The following is a 21,486-nucleotide window of genomic DNA, read 5'->3' on the forward strand; positions in this document are numbered from 1 at the left end:
CTCAGCGAATCCTGTTTCCATATTTCAGTTAATATTTTTGTTTTGTTAATTTAAATTAATAACAAAATAAATTTATGATCTTATTGAATGTGCTATTAATAAATAAATAAAAAGTTTCATATTAATATAGTTCACCATTATATTTTGTTTGATCTAACGCTCTTATAAATGGAATAAATTTGTTTTAAAAAATCAGAAGGCCTAATATAATCAAAATATTTTTTTTTAGTTGATTGGTTTATCCTTTATTTGAATTTTTCATGTGATTGGATTGAAATTCATGCTTTTATGAATATATTTAATTATGAAAATTCAATTAATATTTCAGAACGTTCAATATCTCGTATTTGCATATTCAACTTCTCATGATATATCCAATATGTCATTAAATGTGCGAAGTACGTCATTGGCCGTGCTAGTATTCATTTAATTATATACACGTCACTTGGTCTAAGCATAGTCTTATTAATATAATTTCGGCGCTCTATTAGAGTCTAACATGTAATATACTAAAGTATAAATACATTTCGAAGCAACAACAGCATACATTATTGATGTAAAAAATAAATTTATAAATTGCCAGTATTACATCACTTTTTATCACTTGTAAAATAGCGAATAAAGTAGTAAAATTTGAATTGATTATGTATATATTCTTCTTTCAATATGCGTAAAAAAACCTTCTCCAACTAAAGTATTATTATGTTAGGCACATGCTAATGTGTCACTTTCTCAGAAGTTCTTTTGACACAGAGTATATTAGATATATTTTCGCAACAAAAAGTTAATAACTAAACCATCCACAACTCCTAAAAAAATTCGATGTTGAAAAATGGAGGACAAATCATAAAAATGGAGGACAAAACATTGTGGCTACTTCTCATAAAAGTCATAAAAATGTTCACCTGTATTTTTTAAATTAGATCATTGTTTATATTTTGAAGATTGAGCAGTATCAAATGCAACAATTGCTTATTCAATGATTTGAGCGGATACAAATTATAGTACAAACTTGCGAAATAAAAAAGTTACAGCAGTGTTATATCGACTGAATATGGTTTTCACATGCAATGGAAACGTTGTCCTTGCTGCAAAAGCTGCTGAAACATGGGAATTATATTTCATATAACACAACATCTTTTCTGAAATTGAAACAATGAAAATTATATTGGCTAGAGTTTCTTCTCAAGACAGAGAGGTTCAGACCAAATCTTCAAAATTTATAACCAGCTCGTAATAACCAAATAAAGAAAATGCTTTTGTGTTTGTCAAATTGAATACAACTGTACATCAGAATCAAAATTCTGCTCCAGACAAGCATCAATTATATGACGATATTTCAAGCTATTCAGTAAGACGACGACTGCATACCAAGTGGTTTCAATTGTCATAACAATTGGTGGAGCATGGAGCAGGGAACTTCGCCATTATGAACTTGTATGAGAAGCTTGATCACCATGTTCATTATCTGAACTTCGTAGTGTTGGAGAGTTTTCCATAATGTAAGAGACATGCTTTCGTATGCATCATCTAGAATATGTTCTTGAAGCAAATGTAGGATGACCTTTATCTGTTGATGGAAAGCCTTCATGTTTACCTCGTTCTCGGCTTTCAGATTTTCCTCTTTCTCGGCTTTCAGATTTTCCTCTTTCTCGGCTTTCAGATTTTCCTCGTTCTAGGCTTTCAGATTTTCCTCGTTCGAGGCTTGCATGCCCTCCCGATTTTTTTCCTTTTTCAACATTTTGGGTCAGCTGGCCATTTGGATTTTGACGTGATTCATTCTTCTCCAGTTCCTGGTTTTTCTCTGATGATTGTCGTTTGGACTCTTGGTTCTTATCCAAAATTTCACCCGACTGTCGATGCTCTGACCCTCTTCCTTGTTCAGGGTTTGGGACAGGCTGAGTTGTTCGACCTTTGTCCAAGTTTTGGAGCTCCGTTGCAATTTGTGAACGCCGTTCCTTTAAGAAGGTAAGTCTGTGTGTCAGCTTTGACAGAGCAGAACTGGTAGAATTACTGTTGCCCTATCACATAAGCAGTAATATGTTCTCAGTGGCAAAGAGTTGCACTTTACTTGCAAACTAGAAGTGTTTGTTCAAATGTTGATACCGCCTAAGAAATCAAGTTGGGTATATTTCCCTTTTCTCTTACATAACTCAGTCCTACGTGAAATCCACCTTATTCCTTTCTGTATAAATCAGGCTACGTAAACTATATCACTTACAGAGGTATGTGTGTAGGAACGCAAAGAAGAATAAGGAATATTTTTCAAAATTAGCAACAAAAGTATATCTCGAGTCCCATTTCGTTTAAGAATCAGAGCCACATTACAATTTATATAATCAACAAGGCACAAAAACTAGGAATAGGAAATGGTTTCATATTTCGGTGAATTACAATTATCTCTCATTCAAAACAACTACATTATCAACTTCTGTCCTTCTTCCATTATTATAAAAACTTTCCCTTTAAATTTGCATCGGAACCAAGAAAAATATAGTATTTTCATTTTATCCTTGACTTAATTCTTTTTAAAAATAAGATAGCCAAATTCCAGTTTATCTGTGAGAGAGCTTGACAATTATCCCAACTTTCATTAACTTGGTCAAAAAACATACAACTTTATGGACGATAAAACAACTTTCTCCTTTCCCCCAACCACCCATGTCTATATCCCACCTACCACTTTCCATTCTCCCTCCCTACCACACACACTACCATCACCACTTATCTTTCTTTCTTTCCTTCTCATTGAGATCATTTTAGGTCTTAGATTGGGCTTTGATCATTTTAAAGAAATCAATAAGAAAATTTAATTTGACTTTCTTGCTGCTCATTTTCCTTCATTTAATCCTAGGTCTAAGGAAAGCCTAAAATAAAGTCCACAAGGAAGCATATTTCAAGCATCAATACTATGATTTGTACAGAAGACACATAAAACTAGTAAGTAAAAAGTAAGAAAACCCTACCTCGCCCTTTGTGCTAGACTTTCTAGACATGGCTGTACCAGCCTTATTCGTGCCCATCTCCACATTGGATGCACTATTCGGAACTCCAACAGCTTTTGGATTTTGTGCAGCTTCTGTTTGCTGGTTCAGAGGCAGTGGTATATTTGATGAAGTTTGAGATTCCCGTTTCTTATCTTTGTCACTGTATGACTTGTCCAAGTGGGATTGATGCTGAACACAGAGGAGAAGATGCAAGTTATGTTCATTGCAATGAAATACTTTTTACACTTGCTATCCCAATATCAGGCCATGCGTTCACCTTTAGGGTATAAGTACATGATAGTTTGAGCAGTCATGTTCCCAACATCCATGCAACAGTAGATGTTTTAACAAGTTATAGATTAGTTCCCAGTGCAGTAATTTTTCTTTGCAAACCTTTTTATGGGTCAATTTCAGAAAAAAAGCCCAACTATTGCAGAATATTCTTGTGGGACATTATCAAATTCCAGGTGTAATGATGCCAAATCCTTCTATTATATTATGCATCTGGCCAGATCTTAAGTTACCTTCAAATATATAAATGGGTGGACAAAATACAATGAATGAGTGCCTTGATTGAAGAGTAACAGAAAAGATAAAAGAGCATGCCAAATACATCTACCAATCCATTCATTCAAAAAAGGGGCGGTGTCTCTGCACATCTATAACAAGTCACATTGCAGGATATCAGATTTCAAAGGCAACCTATTCATTAAGTTCCTAAGCCACCAACTTCTCATATGTTAGACATCAGCTTAGCTCTATAAAGAGTCAATGCAATTTCCGCAAGACCATGTGAAGTAGCAAGCATATATTGCACAAGATCACTTTGGTATGCTATAACTAAAACATGGTTCAAATGTTCAAGACTTAAGTATTTTTATCTCACAAAAATCCATAAGACATATCAATTTAAATTGGTTCAAGGGCATCCTTTTTTAGAAAGAATTGAATGTATAGTGCCATCATAATGACAAAAAATAGCATAACTTCAGCTTCGATTTCTAATAGCAGGAGAATCCGTAAAAGTATCAACTCATGAATTTAAAAATGAATTCACTTTGTAAAAGTACAACAGAATAGCCCATTATTTATAGAGATTTTGTGAGACTCTTACTTGTTCAACACATACTTAGTATCCCAGGATTAAAGTGAGACATTAGGTTAGATAACTCATGCAATTGAAATTATAAGCATATGTATTTTTGTGGCATTGGCATTATATAATCCTTTAGATCCACGAAAAGTTTCTTTCACATAGTCACATTTTTTAGAGATAAAAAAGTATGACTGTTGATTGGTGAGATCCTACATGCAGAAAATCACCAATCTTCAGAAAATGTAACCTGCACAGCTAAAAACTTCCATTTTTGTAATTCTTATCAACTGAAGAAGTCAGAGAATAAATATTAATCATCATAAATTCCATGCCGCTCTGAAATGTCTTTACCTTGCTTCTAGATAAACTCTCAGAAGTACTTGAGATAGCTAAGACTCCAGTTTCTATCTGCTTCTCCTTCCTGCACGCGTTGTGAAAGAAAGAGACAAAGATCTTCACAATTCAGAAATTGGTCAAGCATATCAATTGCAATTCATGCACCTAGATTCTATTTATAACATCCCATCCCCAAGCCCGCTTGAAGAGGAATCACAGACAAGACTTCAGCCGCGCTTCATTAGATTGAAGATATATTTATTTATTTAAATATAGTCTTTAAGAGTTTCATGTTAACAGAGTTTACAACTGAAATTTGACAAGGATCGTTTAAGTATTTCATTCTTAAATAGCATTACTGCAATTGAAAGCTCTAAGTTCATTAAGGGATATCAGAGATAATTTCAATTTCCTAAAACAGCAGTTTACTTTCCTTTACCACTGTTTAAATTAATGTCTGTTTATTACAGCAACTGTAGAGGCGAATCTAGAAACTACAAATAAATTTCACTTTTTGTACTCTAAAACTTCAAAACTAAGCCTCTAATATCATATTTCACAGCAACCATGCTTTTGTAAAATTACTCTTGATCCAGGAGTTGTGATGGCATCAGAGGCCAGACATTTGGACCTCCCAACAATTTTCAGAAGGTCGCAACTGAATTTTCGATGAGAATCTGTCTAAGCTCATCACACAGGGAAGACACAGAATTCATCATAAGAGGACAATGATTTACATGCCTACTGTATTCTATGGGTTCAAATAAGGGAAAAGCATCAGAAGGCCCAGTGCACCAGAAGTGGCAGGATGAGGGCAGCACAAGTTATGTGGGGGAAACACCATAACAAGAATGGAAGGAACAAAAATATGTGCTTACGACTTCGGTTGATGATTTGGATTTTGATGAAGCTGATTGCCAATATCATGCCCAATCCTAGAGTTTTGCTCACGCTGTTCATTAAGCTGAGATTCAAGGTCATCGGCCTTCTTCCTGAAATTCCTAACATCTTCCTCCGCTTGAGCAATTTCTTCCAGCTGTGCCTTCATCTGTAGTCAATTTGAGTGGATTATTTGCAAATATTATGAATAAAATTTCTAGGTACAGTGACACTCTCTAACCTTCTCATCAACAAGTGATGAAACAGATAGGGATTCTTGCCCAGCTTCAAGTGCCATCTTCAAGTCCATTTCCTTCTGCAACTGCTCTTGTAGTCTTGCCACCTACAATGCAATTCCTTTTGGGTCTACTTGAACATAAAAAGTTAAGGCAGCAATATGCATATGGATAATGGATGCATATAAATGTTTTAGGTTTTATAATAAAACAGGGGAAGGGACAAAAATGAATTGATCAGAACAGGTTTTGTCCATCATGCAAAATGGGAAAGCAAGACCAGGAAAGGGGACAACCATTAACATTTGAGAAGTCTGCTTGCTACTTTGATGCAAAAACCATAGAGGAGTTTTCTTTGCCATTTTCTATTGCTCAGTAGTGTATGCAGTTCAACTGAGCTGGCATCTGCTGGAAGTACTTCCACACACTCAAAAGTTTTAGTACATCAAATGTCATTTTGATGCGGTGAATTCCTCCAGTTATCCGAACATCTAAAGCATCCAATTAACCAAGACTAACGCCAAGCAAAGATCAGGGGCAGAAGAGCATTAAAAATCAAGCCAAACCTACTCCCTTATAGTAAGAAAGATAAACTAGTTCTTTTGGCACATGAAGGATCTTTTTCATAACCAAAAATCCATGGTGCTTCTATAGCTGGATTTGCCAGAAAGTAGAACTCTACAGCCATGTGGTGCATCAAGATCAAACCTATGTTCAATACTCTACGAAAAAGGAATTATACTAAGATCAAAAACCCTGACTCTCACTCGTACTATCATGGTTATGTTAGGTACGTGTACACATGAGAAAGAAAGAGAGAAGAGAACGGAGCAATGAAAAAGAAATGGATAAATTCTTAATGATTCTTACATCTTTCTCAAGTGCGAGGCGCCGTTCATTCAAGTAATGCTTTCGGCTCTCTAGACTATCTTGCAGAAGTGATTTCACCATAGCCTTTTATGGAAGATATGTTGAGATCAGATAAGCCAGAAAAAAGAAATTGATGCAGACTTCAGAAAAGAAATAAACACATAAGGTTCTACCTCATTTGAAGTTCTGGTCTGTGAATCTGTTTTGACACTCTCTATCTTCCGGGTTTCAGCCCTATTAATAATGCCAAATTAATGTCACCACAATGGGAAAGAAGTTTCAGTTACGACAAGGAAAATGTTTCACTTGTGTTGATATTGGTAATCACACACTAAAAGATCTGTGCGTTTGTCATGTTAGAACATAATATCTTACAGAAATTAGTGTCACCTAAATTTACAAGCATATTAGATGTCATACACCCTGACTAAAAAGCATGTTAAGCAGCAAATGAACTCGGTAGCAGCCTAATAAATATTCTATAAATATCTGCAGCCATATAGACAATGTAAAAGGTTATCAGACCAACAAGGAAACAATGATTGGTGTAAATTGCTGACACTCAAACTTATTAGAAGTTCTCTACGCCCAGTCCTTGTCCAAATTTATCATAATCTTTGTTATCTCCAATGCCCCAATTACACATTTGAGTAACATGAACATAACCAATTTCATCCATCCTCCAGAAAACAAGAATTGTCTATTCAACTATATGGTTTGAGTAGAAAATTGGTGCCTCCCATGATCTCATCTCCTAATCATGCACTCACATGAGAAGAGTAGCATATTCAAATAATATCAGAGGAAAATGAAAAGTCGAGTTGATGAAAGAATTTCCATTTAAAAGGTATCCAAAAATTTGAAGTAAAAATCTCATTTTTATGTCTTACAGTTCTGTATTCAGTAATCTAAACGCAATATGCAAGTTTCCCCAGATTTTGATATTTTTAAGTATGTGGTACTCTGCCAAGTCAAGACTTTTTACTAAAAATCTAGTTGCCATCAGAATTCCTTTGAATCTGCTTGTCATGTACTTAGTGGATTTCAATAAATAAGCTTTATGTAAACAATCAACAAAGTTGAGTGAGCGAACTTCTGGAATTTCTGAAAGGAATAAGTCCTGAGAGCTCTTCAGGAGAGAGTTCTAGAGGCCTTGTCTTAGTACGGATAGAAACATACAACATCATGATACTCTGCCTTTGCTTTCTAGTTCAAACAAGGTCAGTTTGAATGTGACAGGAGTGCTTGAAATGTTAAGTCCTATGCTCATTACGAAGATTTTGCCAATTTCTAAATATTAGAGTGAATGATAATATGTTCTAGGAGAATATAAAGCTCCCCAAAGCAGTTGCAGGATAGGTTCTAAAATGTAGATATCAGGGTGTTTAAACTCAGCAATAATACAGATATTTCATAAAAGCTGATTTTGATTCTAAATTTACAAACTAGAGACCGAGATGTGAACTTTAGATGCAAATCTTTAGGCTTTCTTAGCTGTGGAGGCACTTCGTCAAAGACAAATTTAGGTTTGACAGGTACCTTCTCCTCAACATAGGGCCAGAAGGCAATTCCTTTTAACGACATAGGTTCGTGCTTGTTAAGTGACATATAAAGTTAGATTTGGCTCTAAAAGCTTGTCATTATTGCATCATGATGACAATTTATAAGTATTATTACGAGCTCTATACATAATTGAATAGAACTTTCAAGTTGAGAATGCAATCAGTCAGATCAAGTGATTATGGTTCTCCCATGATCAGAAGCAGAGTGTCCATTAGCATCACTCCTTAGAAAAGTAATAGAATGACAAAGCTATCAGCCAGTACTAGAAGATGAAAAATATATCAATATGTCAATTGAGATATATCCAAGAGCTTATAGAATCTCAAAAGAAAAGAGAGATAATTGATTGATGGCAAATAATGACTTACCCATCTTCTGAAACAACGTCAATAGATTCCATAGAAAGGTTCTTCTTCGCCTGGACTCAAAATCACCAGATGAGTTTTGCGAAATATCACCAAAATGAAAATTGTCAGAATGACTAGATTTATTTAAGGGAAAAAGGAGCATCAAAAGTACCAAATCCTCCAAATGCTGACATTACGATTGCATATGAGAGTTAATAAAATGATTGCTAATATATAAGAATCAGAGTCAGTACCATAATAAATTTCAAGAAAGGAGGCAACATATACTCACAGGAGTACGCCCCCAAACAGCAGGTCGCCGAATACTGCGGGCAGGTCCGTGCAATAATTCAAAAGGCACTTGGACCAGGGATGTTTCAGTAAAATCATCCCCTGATATTTCAGAGTAGAAATCTGATTGCGTCTTTGCATCATCTAGATGAAGAACATTGTCAAGCCCTTCTGCACGATCATGCTGACGCAATGAAGTTTGCGGCTGACTTGATAACAAACTTTGGCTGGCATCAAGAACATCACCTACTTGAGGAGAGCACGACCCTGAACTCTGACTTCCAGAGGCCTGCATTCAGCAGTCTGTCATTGGATTTGGGGAAGGAAGCCCACAGAACACAAGAATAGATCTTGAGGAAGAACAATTAAAGAGATGTATTAACTAAGAAAACCTAAGCCTTCTGAATACTACTAAAAATGGACTGCAGATTGGTATTGGAACTTGGGCAAAATCTAGGAAGAACTTGCAACATAAAACTGGGGGAAATAATGTCATGCATAAAAAATTAAAGTAGTGAAAAAACCAGAACAAGTAATTGATTGACCTCTAAAAGGATGATATATAGAACTAGGAAAATTGCTAGAGCAAGTTAGCACAATGCCAGCTATGTTGCAGGAAATCCATTGAGAAATTGAAAATATAAACTCAAGACGAGAAGTGCAGAATAAATAGATGCAAAAGTGATAGTGCAGGAACACAAACACAAGCATAAAATAAGCCCTACCATTTCTCACAACTTCAGGAAAAGAGAGTGGATTCCTTACAAACAGTGAATGTTCATGATGCAGGACTCATTGAGCACTGAAATTTCAACCTCATCTCCAAAATGGGGGGTGTGGGGTATGACTTAGTGATGGTCTTTAAATGGTTAATTCAATACCCATCTATAGTCTTCTTCTTTTGTCATATAAAAGGTAAAGATAGATAAACAAAAACCTTAATGCCACTTTGGATTTCACCAGTCTCACTACTAGCTGGAGTTGATTCATGCTCAAAATCTTCATCTACATCATAATCAGAATCTTCGGTCACTTCTTCATCCTCGTCCTCCTCATCAAAGCTATCATCATCTGTAATTTCCTCACTTTCACTTCCACTCTCTTCTGAATCAGTGTAGGGTTCATGGGTTGTGGAACCGTCCTGAAAACAACTGTATGAGTTACTCACATGCAACACCACAAAAACCAGGCGAATAGAATAACCACCAATAATACATCATTACATATACAAGAAACAGCATTATGCAAAGACAATTCTCCTTTTTTTAACATGAATATACCTAAATCTAAAGAAATTCTTTCACTTTTTAAGTTTCTGTCCTGAGAATAGTACTCAAAGACTGTTAGTGATATTGCTGCAGAATCTGTGCTTCAGCTTGGATCACGTCAGCAAATTATATATAGAATGTCGCATAGAAACAACAACAGGAAGGTGTTTTAAACTGATAGTCAGTCGACTTGAGGCTTCTTCCCCTGAGTAGCATGCTCAAACCACATCACTTTTAACAAAAAATTATCCTGAATTTAATCTCTGAGTATACTAGGAATCTCAAATGAAAGATATGGAAAAGAAGCAGAAGATGTTCGAACATTTGAAATTATGCCAATGTATGCGTAAGAGCCTCTTTAGGACTAGAATTGAGTATAATAATCGTATGCTGGTGCATATAAAAATATAAGAAACATAACAGTGAGAGGAAGAAAGAAAGGATCTAAAAAGAAATGAGAAGAATCTAAACTTTCAGTCATGCCTATTCAGTATATTAATGACTCAACTCAATTTTGATTGGCTGGTTTGATTGTGATGGATCAAGACCGGGATTCTGCATCAACTAACATTGTAGGGGAAAAATACATTTTGTGATACCATTAGACTGCCTCCCGGTGTTGACTTTTCACCAATAGTGGAAACTGGTGTTCCCCAGAACAATTAAGTATTTATGTGGCTACCAACTACATCCAAATAAAGTCTTCTGTATACAATTGGTAAACACTCTGATATAAATCTTTAATCCTCTTGAAAACCTAGAATTTGAAATGGTTTCCTGGTTGTCTACAAGTGCAATTTTTTTTATTATGGTTCGCAACTTTTTAGAGCATCAATAGGTAATTATCCAAAAGAATTTAAGTATCGTGGACCTAAGTTATTCAGCAACATATTCTCTAGTCTCTTTGTCAGAAAATTCCTAAGCCCCTCACCTCTGTCTTCAAAGTGAGAGCATGGTGTGCTAACAACATGCATTCAGACTGTATAAATGAAGGAAAAAGGAGAAGAGAAAGAAGATCATCAGGAGGTAACAGGAAGAAGAGAAGCAGCAGTAATAGTGGCTTTGCTTTGGCTCCAAAAAGTTCTGAGATTAAATTATAACATTCTATGCACATCCACACATCTAACAAATTACAAGAGGTCTATATCTATGCTTGGAAAGCCAAAAACAGGGATATATCAGCCACAGAAATAGTTCCATAGTCAAAAGATCCATATCCTTTGACATCTCACAAAGGTTTAGATGAGGATGAAAAAGTGAAATTTCTACCTTCAGATGTAGCTGTGAAAACCAATACCAGTCACGTGTATTCTAACAGTACTTTCAGAAGATGTTTTAGGAAATGGAACATTATTTGCAACTAATCTACATAAAGTGGGATTAGTTAAATATATTTCTAGTGTTACTGAAAAATAATTTTCTGGTATCATCTAGAACAAAAATGTTCCACCAAAAGTTGTACATAGTCCATAAGCAAAACAGATTCACCTGGTGAGCAATGAGAAAAGTTCAGAAAACACCGTCTAATATGTCCAACCATGGTAAGTCAGATACGCCATAAAAGAGGCAACTGGAAAATGCAAATAAGGTGATAAGGCAAAACACTGAAGCATACCCCAAATATATTATCGTATTCCTCAAGTAATGTAATAACAATAGCTTGAGCGTGATTAGCTGCAGCAGCTGCTTGCAAAAGTAGAACAGAGCCATCACCCCCCACGTCAAAATCATTATCAAGCTCACATTCACCATGAAGAAGGGGGCGCAGAAGTAAGGGAGCCATGCAGGCTGCCACAGCTGATATGCTCATTCTATTCACTGCCTTATGGGAAGCCACTGTTTGCATCATCATAAGAATCCTGATACATAAAAACAAACATAACATGATAACTTCAGAACATGTCACAGAGTTTAAGGCTTAAAATGAAAAAATAAAGCAATTTTCCAGAACCATTTCCACATCAAGGACATGTTTAGCGGAAGACTCCAAGCCTCTCATATAGAGCCGAGAACTATCCTTCGCCTCTAGATGTAGATTACATGCCAGAACAGAAATGTGCTTAATATTTATGTTACTAACTGACAGTTTCACGAATGTGCCTGTATCTATCTACACACACACACACACATACAAGTACTTCAAGTAACATATCCAAAATCATCATGCTTCTTTTAAAAACATTTATATATCATCCACACCATATAAGTACAACAAATCTTACAACCAGCAAAGTATGATAATTGACAGGGTCACATCCTAATCTCTATGTTTGAAAAAGATATTTGTTTATGTCTCGAAGATGCTATGGACAAAAATATTTGACCAACTAACTGTTAACATCACTGGAGAAGCAAAACAGAAAGAATAAATATAAAAAAGAGAACTAGAAAATCTTAAGATCATGATGAGGTCATTAAAATGACCCCAGCTTAACAGTTTATACTGATTAAGGAAAGAATATAAACAAGTTAAAAATTAGAGTACAATTGAATGCCCCAAGAGTGCACCATAGTTTATCACCAGTCCTTAAAAGTTTAAGGGAGAGGTTGCATCACAAGTAATAAACGTTTAACTAGAATAAGAAATTTCATCAAACGAAAAAGTTATGTAGACAAACATGTAAAAAATGGCATGCCTGAAAACTTACCAATACATATTAATGAACTTATAAATAAATTGAGATTTGTCATAATATTTTCTTGAGAAAATGAATTATCTCCCAATAAAACATAAATAGCAGAGGACAAGAAAATGTTAAACAAATATTTTCAAGAAAGCACAACTAATAAAACTTCCTACAGAAATTTGCATTTGATTGCTTAATTCATGATTCAAATGTTCCCTAGAAGCAATAAGAACAGTATGTTCGACAAGGAGAGTCTATAAGCAATTGTAGCACAATTTTTCAAGAACAGAACTAAACTCCAATTGGGGGGAAGCACCCATTTGTTCAGCTCTTTTGGGGCAGGGAGGGGCTATAGGTTTGCTCCGTAAGGACTTAAAAACATTTTGGAACAAAATAGCATCTCAACTCCTTTGAAACAACAGGAAAGTTTAAATCAATGAAGGAATATATTAGATCCGACCTCGTAACATGTAACATGGCAGACAAGAGGAATATTGGCATGACAAAATAGAAGCAAGCTTTAGCAAGGAAACTAAGAAAGTTGATTGAAGTATATGTAAACTACAAAGATATGCTAATGTTAGAAATCAAAAGATGTAAAAGAAAACTGAAATGTCACACAGTGATCTCAGACTACCTCTGCAATAAGCGACGATTTGGCTCTGGAAATGTTTCACATATTGCTGAACGCATGGCGTTTACTCTCATGCTCCGTTCAGTTCCTAATAATCACAATAAATTTCCCAAATTAAAAGACAAAATGAAGATGGAAATTCAAATGTAGGTACATTAAATTGCATTTGAAATACCAGAAAATGTCATCTCCTAGCTAATGTGTCCTAGTACTCCATAATCAAGAAATATTGCATATAGAAAATCAGGTCATGAGTTAATGAGCTAGCCATGCAATTTTTTAATAGCAAACCATTTCATTAACGATATCCATGCACATTTTCAATTCAAAGCATCAAGATTTCCTTTTGTCTCTTTGGTGTTCAAAGATTAAAACTGCCAGGATAACAAACAGTGCATAACAATACTTACGACAAGCTTCAAGAAGGGCCTTGCAGCAAGAAGCAGGAACTGGTGAAGAAGGTAACTCCCGGAGAACATACTGGTCATGATCAGCAAAAGAAAGCAATCAATTGAACCACAGAAGTAAAACTGCAAATTAGTATGTCTGTACGACGTAAGGAAATACCTTTATACAGTCAGCTATAACATGTGCATCCTCCTCCGGTGAAAACTCAGCTTTCCCTGAATTTAATTGAAAAGGTATCACTAAAATTTTGATAAAGACCTTTATGCAGAATGAGTGAAGTACATGACTTGCAGATTTAGAAGATGCAATATTTGAAATCAGATACACAAAACAAGCTTAGGGATGAAGGTTTTCCTGCCAGTAGCAAGTTTTGATGCTCCGCTCAGATATGGCTTCGAGTAGACAAAAGATTGCACCACCCTAATATTCTAATGTTTGTAGGCACAGACACCAATCAGCTTAATAAAAGAATATGTACAAAAACTTCAAAAGGAAAATAATGGCCAAGATGAAGTGATGTCTTTATATTCTCGATAGCAATGGGAATGGGATGGAAAAGTGCCCTTAGTCTATACAAACACTAAATTCTGAGCACTAATGGAAGTATTTTAGAAGAATATTACCAGTGTATTCTGCATTTCCTAACAGATAGACTTTACGTGCGTGTAGTTCTAATTTATAGTCACCCCATTTTTTACAACGAAACCATTTTCTAATAGCCTAAGATGATTCACTAATCATGAAAACACAGCACCAAATGTTTTGATTATGTTGGGAGAATGTGAAAACATGTTCTGTATAACGGCTTCCTCCCTTCCCCATCCCCCCTACCCCACCCTCACCCCCCGCCCACCCAAAATCTTATAATGTTTATCTTAAAAGATGATAAGTTTAGGGGCAATTTCAACCACCTCCTCGATTTTCTAAACCGTCCACAATCACCTTTTAAGTTTATTAATTCAATTACTTCAATTGTTTCTTTTATCTTTTGGGAGACGTGTGAGATGGAAGAGTTACAGGACATCAAAAATAGAAAAATACTTAAACAAGCAGTTTAGTACTATGCCACAAACATTTAGCACTCATATATAATAAAGTTTACCTTTAACAAGTTAAACCTTACTAACATTATTAGTTACTATTTAGAAAATAGTAACACTTCTTAGCAAAGTATGCATACTGACCACAACGGTGAAACTTTTACCAAGAAAAATATATTTGGGCAAGTGAAGAATGATAGGATTCTTATGTGTCTTTTTACCAATAATTCATCTACAAAGTACTTAAATGATAAAATCATCCATCTATTAAATATTCCAAATTTATTTCATAGCCACTCAAATGTTTTTATTCATCAGCCACGTTCAAAGTTAAGTCTCAGCAAGAAAACTACATGATCAAGTCTACTTTATATGTAATTTTCCTATTCCAGTGTAACCTATATTCTATGTGGTTTATTGTTTGGACTGTGAAGCTATTTTCATAGCTCCCTATACTTAAAACATTTAGCAAAGCATTAAGTAATTACTAACGTAGCCTGCTGACAGGAATCTCAATTGCAGGTCCTACTTCCATGAGCCATAGCATGAGTAAATGGAATCAGAACCCACCATTGGTATCAGGGAAGTGGGAAATCCTGACTGCTTACTGGGAACAACCGTACATTGTGGAAGGAATGCAATGAGGATCTCGTGTCCAATGGGGGTGACAGTAGTATCCTGCATTACTATGGAGGTAGTTTGGGCGTGCTTATAAGTGGGTATTATGAGCTTCTCAACAACTTTAATAATCTTTTTTGAAAATTGATAAACAGATGCAAAGAAGTAGATAGCGGACTCCATTCGGTAGGGGCTTCACTTCCAGTCCCATCCTAGGCTTAGGCGTGCGGATTTTTACTCAGATGACACTATTCATTTATTGTCTGCATGTGCTAATGAATTTAGATCAGTGTAATTTTTTTCAAAGTATTATTTCATCTAATAGGATTTAGAAAATACTCAAACTATATTTTGATAACTACGAGATGTATCTGTTAAATGTATTTTTTTGGAAGGTGGGTTTTATGTAGACGTTTACAATATTCTTTTAAATTATTTAGATAATGCAATTAAGAAAATAGGAGATTTTAAGATTTTCACAAAACTCAAGTAGGTTGCGAGACTTTACCCCAAAAATATAAGAGGTAAACGAAGTACAAAAATTTCTGTAAATCACTCCACCAAACAAAACAAAAAGGGCATGAAATCTATACATCAAACAAGACCAACCTTTTTCATACTCTTGTATTCGACGCTCAACATCTTCAACGTCAGCAGCTTGCCTCAAGATGCCTTCTGTGTTCACTCCTAGAAAATGAAGTTTGCAGATCAACACCAACAAAATAAGAAAGTGACCAGTTCTACTGTAAGAAAGAGGAATAATTTAATCCCAATCTAAAATACAAGTAATGCTAGGGATGTAAAAGAGACAAGAGGGAAGATACCACATGTGGACGATGAGAAATTTAATCCTAGACAAAAATGAACAATTACAAGATGGACTCTGAGATTGAAAGAGTCAAAGCCATTCCAAGCTCGGCGAGGAAGAAATTGTAGTCCATGTTACCTTGAAGGAACATAGATGCAAGCATTCTTAAGGAAATCTTTTGAATATGGGTCTTTTTTTGTCTATTTCATACATTGATTCACGTAACAATAAGTCAAGGATCCTTGAATTATATCCTTGTGAAGAGAAAAACTAACATATGTAGAAATTCACGTCATAAAGAGGAAAGAAACTCGGATTATTCACTGGTGAAGAGAAAATAAGATTTCCAAGCTTTTAAAAAAAATGCTTATAAAGGAATAGTTTCTTTGTATTCTCGTGAACTTTTAACAATAAAACCAAGAAGTTTGTGTTTAGTTTTGAAGCGGACCATGAGGTATTGCGTTAAAGAAGCAAGACATTTTTTCCTCAATAACTTCAAAGGAACATTGATCACCCTATCATAAAATTCTCTTCCTCTACACAGCATCTTTATAATTCTTCTATTTTCTACCAGTACATACAAATTGATCTCATCCTGATTCTGCAAAGTAGAAAATGACAATTGTAACATGAAGAAAAACTGTTTAGCAACAGGCAGCAAGCTGAAAGAAATGAAAAGCTCTATGTTAACAAACACCAAAGAGAACTCAAGCATAGGGGTGAAAATATAAAAAGATTTTTTTGTTAATATGGTAATGAGATGGCATAACATGTCTTAGAGCATGCTAGACAAGGGCATAAGGTGACTTCACTTAGATGGATTTCATATCTTTCTTGTCTTCCTTATTTTTTGTGCATCCTCTTGTAATCATTCTAATATAATGTCGAAGGATAAACATCATGTAAAACAACAGAGAAAGAGAATACTCCTAGCAGATCAGAAAGAAAATCATAAATCAAAACTGAAACCATATCATTTTTCCCCATACAAGTAAAGCCATCATACTCTACTAAGTGAGATTTCATTATAGTGAAGTAGATATAGCATAGTGTTCCATGCATTCTGCTAGCACATCTCATTTCAACCGCTGTTTCAGAATGCAAAACATTAAAAATAAAAAAACTTCCGGGCCTTTTTTTAAAAATAGAGTATATTATAAATCAATACCTCTAAATAAATTGAGCCTTTTTATTCGGTCTTCATGAGTGCGTTATGAAAAAACAGGTTATCATGAGTATGTAATGAACGAAGTACGTCAATCCATTTTGAGTCCATTAGTGAAGTAGGAAAAGAGGATTACCATGCTCTTCAAGAAACCTAAGAGCTTTTTCCAGAAAGGATGGGGTGCCGTCGATATCTTCCAGAGCAAGCAAAACTGGTCGGCCAATTACCAAGGATTTAGCTGACTGCCTGTCTTTAGCTATAAGCAAACACAAAAAACACAGTGATAAAGTTCAGGGGCAATAACAAAGGTGAAACTGAAGAAATCAAGGCAAAACAAAAGGAATACTATTGTATCCCCATCTCACTGCCAACCAATACTCAGTCCCCACCCTGCCCCCAGAAAATAGGAGAAATGAAAATAAGAAGTGAAGTTAATAGAATGGTAAACATTTTGCAGTTCCAAGCCCTTGAGCTCCTAAGTTGCCAAGCTTAGCATATGAATCATCTTTACTTGGTACAGCTAAATGCATTATAGCAAAAGATGCATTAGAGGGAAAAGAAAAAGAAGATCATGGGAACTAAACAATGGCATACTCTACCAGCAAAGGCTAGCCATAAAGCTAAGGGAATCTACAACGTCAGAATTCTTACTTTGGGGGTAATCAACACCATGTTTCAGGAATTTAAAGTTCTGGACTGGGAGAATGAGTAGAAAAATGTAAAAAGCAAATAAGTAAGTTCTGTCTATTTATCTGCCAAATATATATTAAAAGGATAAACCAGACCAGGTTGCTAAACCACACGTCATATGTAGCTGCCGTGTATATGACATAAAGCAGTGCCCTATAACTCATAGTTTTATTGCAATTAGTTTACCTTCTGAGCTATATTAGGAGTATCGAATACTATATGACGGAATAATGTTTAAGCTATATGACAAAATAGTTACAAACTCAGTAGTGCAGAACATACACTGTTCTGAAGAAACATCAGCTGTGTTGGACTGGTCGTTCCTGAATACACCGTTTTGTCCGACAACAAGAGCAGCCTTAGGGGCATTTGAAAGGGCTTCCTCAAGTGCATTTTTCCACTCATGCAAATCCTCCAGTGTCTCTGCCTGTGTTACAAGAAATCGAGGCACATGGTAACAACAGAAAGCTTAGACATTGCGAGGATGATGGACCATAAAATTTTGATGGGTGATGATCACAATAGCAGTACAAAAACATAAGGCTGAGAATCAGCCTTTGTCTAATGGGAAGAAAAAAGTTGTCAATAAACAGCTAAAGGCTCAATTTCCATCACTTAAGACGATAGACCACGAGGAGGAAAATTATTGTTACTAATATTTGACTAAGTACTTTAGAGAAATCTAAGAAACTGGGTGGATTAAAAAACTACAAAACCTATTAATGCTGGTCTAAAACTATCTGCAGTGTGCAGAGTCCTTTGTTTTGTCATAATGAATGAGCCATAAAAGAGTAATGGAAAACTGAGCATCATGATTGAACAAAAATTCAAAGATAAAGGACAAGTAGCTTGAGGAACTGCTAAAAGTTTGGTGAGTATAGAAACTGGCTAGCACCTTGAGTGTGAAAGCTCGTCCATCGTGACCATCAGTGAAGAGCACGGTGAGCAATTTCTTGTCTTCTTTGACTACCACACTGAAAATGGATCAAAAGTCAATATTCCATATTGGGACTATGGGAAATGCCAGATTGATACACAACCAGAAATAGAAAATATGATAACTTAGAAAATTATCAAAAAACAAAAGCCAACCTGCCTGAACTGTTGAGATCAATACCTCCAAGGGTTAAATTGACTTCACTCCCTTTCTGAGGGACCACATTCTGAAGAAAAAAGTTAAATATTTTAATGTTTGATATTTGATGAGAAGCACTAACAGACCAATAAAACTTCAACAGAGGAAAAAGGTATTGCGGGAAGAAGTTTTAGTTTTAGCAGGATAAAAATCATGCGCGAGTGTTATGCATGAACCAAATTAATGCAAACTAGAGATGCAATTGTCATTGACATGGAGAGAATTATTCTTGCCATTTATTTTTTAATGAACATGTTGAACACTAAATCAAATAAAAATGGATAACATGTCATATATTAAGAATGTGTAACAAGCCTCACAGTCTATAGCATTACATGTGCAACAGGAGTAGGGATAGGGATCCTCCAAACATAACAAATCATTATAGAAATTACGAACATCACAATAAAACAATAAAAAAATGAAACTGAAGAAAATGACATAGTAAGACAATCCAAAGTATTACACCTCATAACACATCCAAACTTCAAACACAGAGATCAGAAGAGGAACAGGTCATTCCCATAGGAAGAACATGTAATTAACTGTAAGAAGGCTTCTACAAAAAACTGGAAAAGAGGCAACTTACTGGATCACTCCTGTAGAAGACCAAGGAGGTTTTAGTTAAAATGAACCACCTTTTCTTCCATGAGGTCCATCCAATTCCTATACATAGAGCAAAGAACTTCAGGAAAAAAGGGTTGCTCTGAAGAATAAAATATGTGTCTCTTTATAATATGCTTCTCAAAAATGAACTTTCTGCAAATCGCTAAGAGCATTAAATCATAAAACATTAGCAATGCACAGGCAATCCATACCTCTGAAAAAGATATAAGCAGAATGGAATAAGAATCCCCCAACAGATGAAGTGTACATTATTTATTTCTTTCTACTTTTTCTATCTTCAGTAGGTAAACATAAATATTGGGCCTATAAAAGAAAGGCCATCTTTGACGTACAAAAATTTAATGCAATAATTGAGAAGACAAACACCCGACACTAAGTTCCAAAATCGATACATAATGCAGACTGTCCTATTAACATTTTAATGCACTAAAATTAGGAGAAGTATATATTCTATAAGAAAATTATAGGACACTCTCTCCTATTATTGTGCCAGCAAACATGTGCTTCAAAGTTCATCAACCAGGGTGGATGGGCAATCAAACAACTAATTGTACAGGCAAAAAATAACTTTTTACAATAGTTGGAAGATAATTTCAGTATGCTAGGCTACTGGATATTTTTAAACAAAATATAACAACTCAAATAAGTACTATTATGTTAGGAAGCCAAATGTAAAATGAACCCTGTGTCAAAATAATGACAACATGGAATATAGCAGTTAATGAAAATTAAGACAATACACACAATTCCAAATAATATTACCATGATTTGACATAAGAATGCTATTCAAGTAGCAAACAGGAAATAGCCATCTCGTCAACGTTTGGTCACACAGATCGACAACTAAACAGCAGGCCCGCAAGCTAACTTAACAGAATGCAAAATATCAACAGTTGCTTCAGGGGGCAAAAGTGTCAGCATTTACCTTGCAAGTTTTTTCCTATATTGCCAACTAAAACTTTAAAAGCTGGTTCTTTTTATTTGGCATTCGTCAAACTCAGACACTATTATATGGAAACAGTTGAATATATATGAAGGTATCTCAACCTAAATCCTATGACCTAGTGCTTTACACAAACTGAATGTGCTTTACATGCTGTTCAATTTAATAAGTTTCTTAAAAAGGAATTATTGGGAAGTATCAAATCATTCATCAAAAAAGTGCACAAATACAAGGAACATTGTAAATAAATTACACTAAACAAATTGTAGACCATATAAGGTTGAACAATCAACAAAAAAGGTGGTAGTTATCGGCTTCTGACAATGCTCTCATAAACCGAATCATGGATTTGTACTCTTGTAACCAAGAATTCACCTTATCCTCCCACCCAATTTTTGACCTAGCTGAGCAAGTAAAATTATCATGTAAAAAAAGAAATGTGACGAAGGTTGTAAAGAAGAATGTTTAAAGTCTGCCATTTGTTTTTCATTCTCTCTAGTAAACAAGTGACTAAATAAAATAGCAAGACAAACCTTTTGACGACAAAAATAGTGGGCCACTCTTATAAACCTGCAAATGATGTAAATTACAGAACTTGGATAAGCTGTCTATTTCAATTAGATAGATAGATAGATAGATAGAGAGAGAGAGAGAGAGAGAGAAGAGAGAGCACATTAGCTCAAAAACCAAGTAGGTTGAAAATGTCACAGCGCCACACGATTCCTTATGTTGTGTTTGAGATCCCATTCATTAGATTTTAAGGTCAAATGTAATTCTGATATCAACTTAATTGGCTGCAGTTTATCTTGGACATTGATGTTAGTTCAAATTCATCAAGTGAAATCAAGGCATTATACAATGACAATTCTCAGCTCAAGCACGTCAAGTACTCTTATGTCTTATCTCAACAAAGCCCAA

At 35.1% G+C, this 21,486-nt stretch overlaps 1 long non-coding RNA gene across 1 annotated transcript; it reads right to left on the bottom strand.

Annotated features, from left to right (window-relative positions):
- LOC105158992 lies at positions 1,125-21,315 on the bottom strand. The gene is made up of 22 exons (XR_002286757.1): positions 21,256-21,315; positions 21,102-21,138; positions 19,588-19,664; positions 18,956-19,026; positions 18,759-18,837; positions 18,146-18,290; positions 17,310-17,429; positions 15,810-15,887; positions 13,702-13,757; positions 13,545-13,614; positions 13,138-13,222; positions 11,489-11,732; positions 9,543-9,746; positions 8,607-8,894; positions 8,336-8,385; positions 6,578-6,638; positions 6,405-6,488; positions 5,540-5,641; positions 5,298-5,467; positions 4,435-4,504; positions 2,967-3,176; positions 1,125-2,021 (listed from the first exon to the last, which is right to left on the bottom strand). It is a non-coding gene; the product is annotated as a rho GTPase-activating protein REN1 (long non-coding RNA).

Source organism: Sesamum indicum, linkage group LG3, assembly GCF_000512975.1.
Source record: "Sesamum indicum cultivar Zhongzhi No. 13 linkage group LG3, S_indicum_v1.0, whole genome shotgun sequence".
In the NCBI taxonomy this organism is placed as follows: Eukaryota; Viridiplantae; Streptophyta; class Magnoliopsida; order Lamiales; family Pedaliaceae; genus Sesamum; species Sesamum indicum.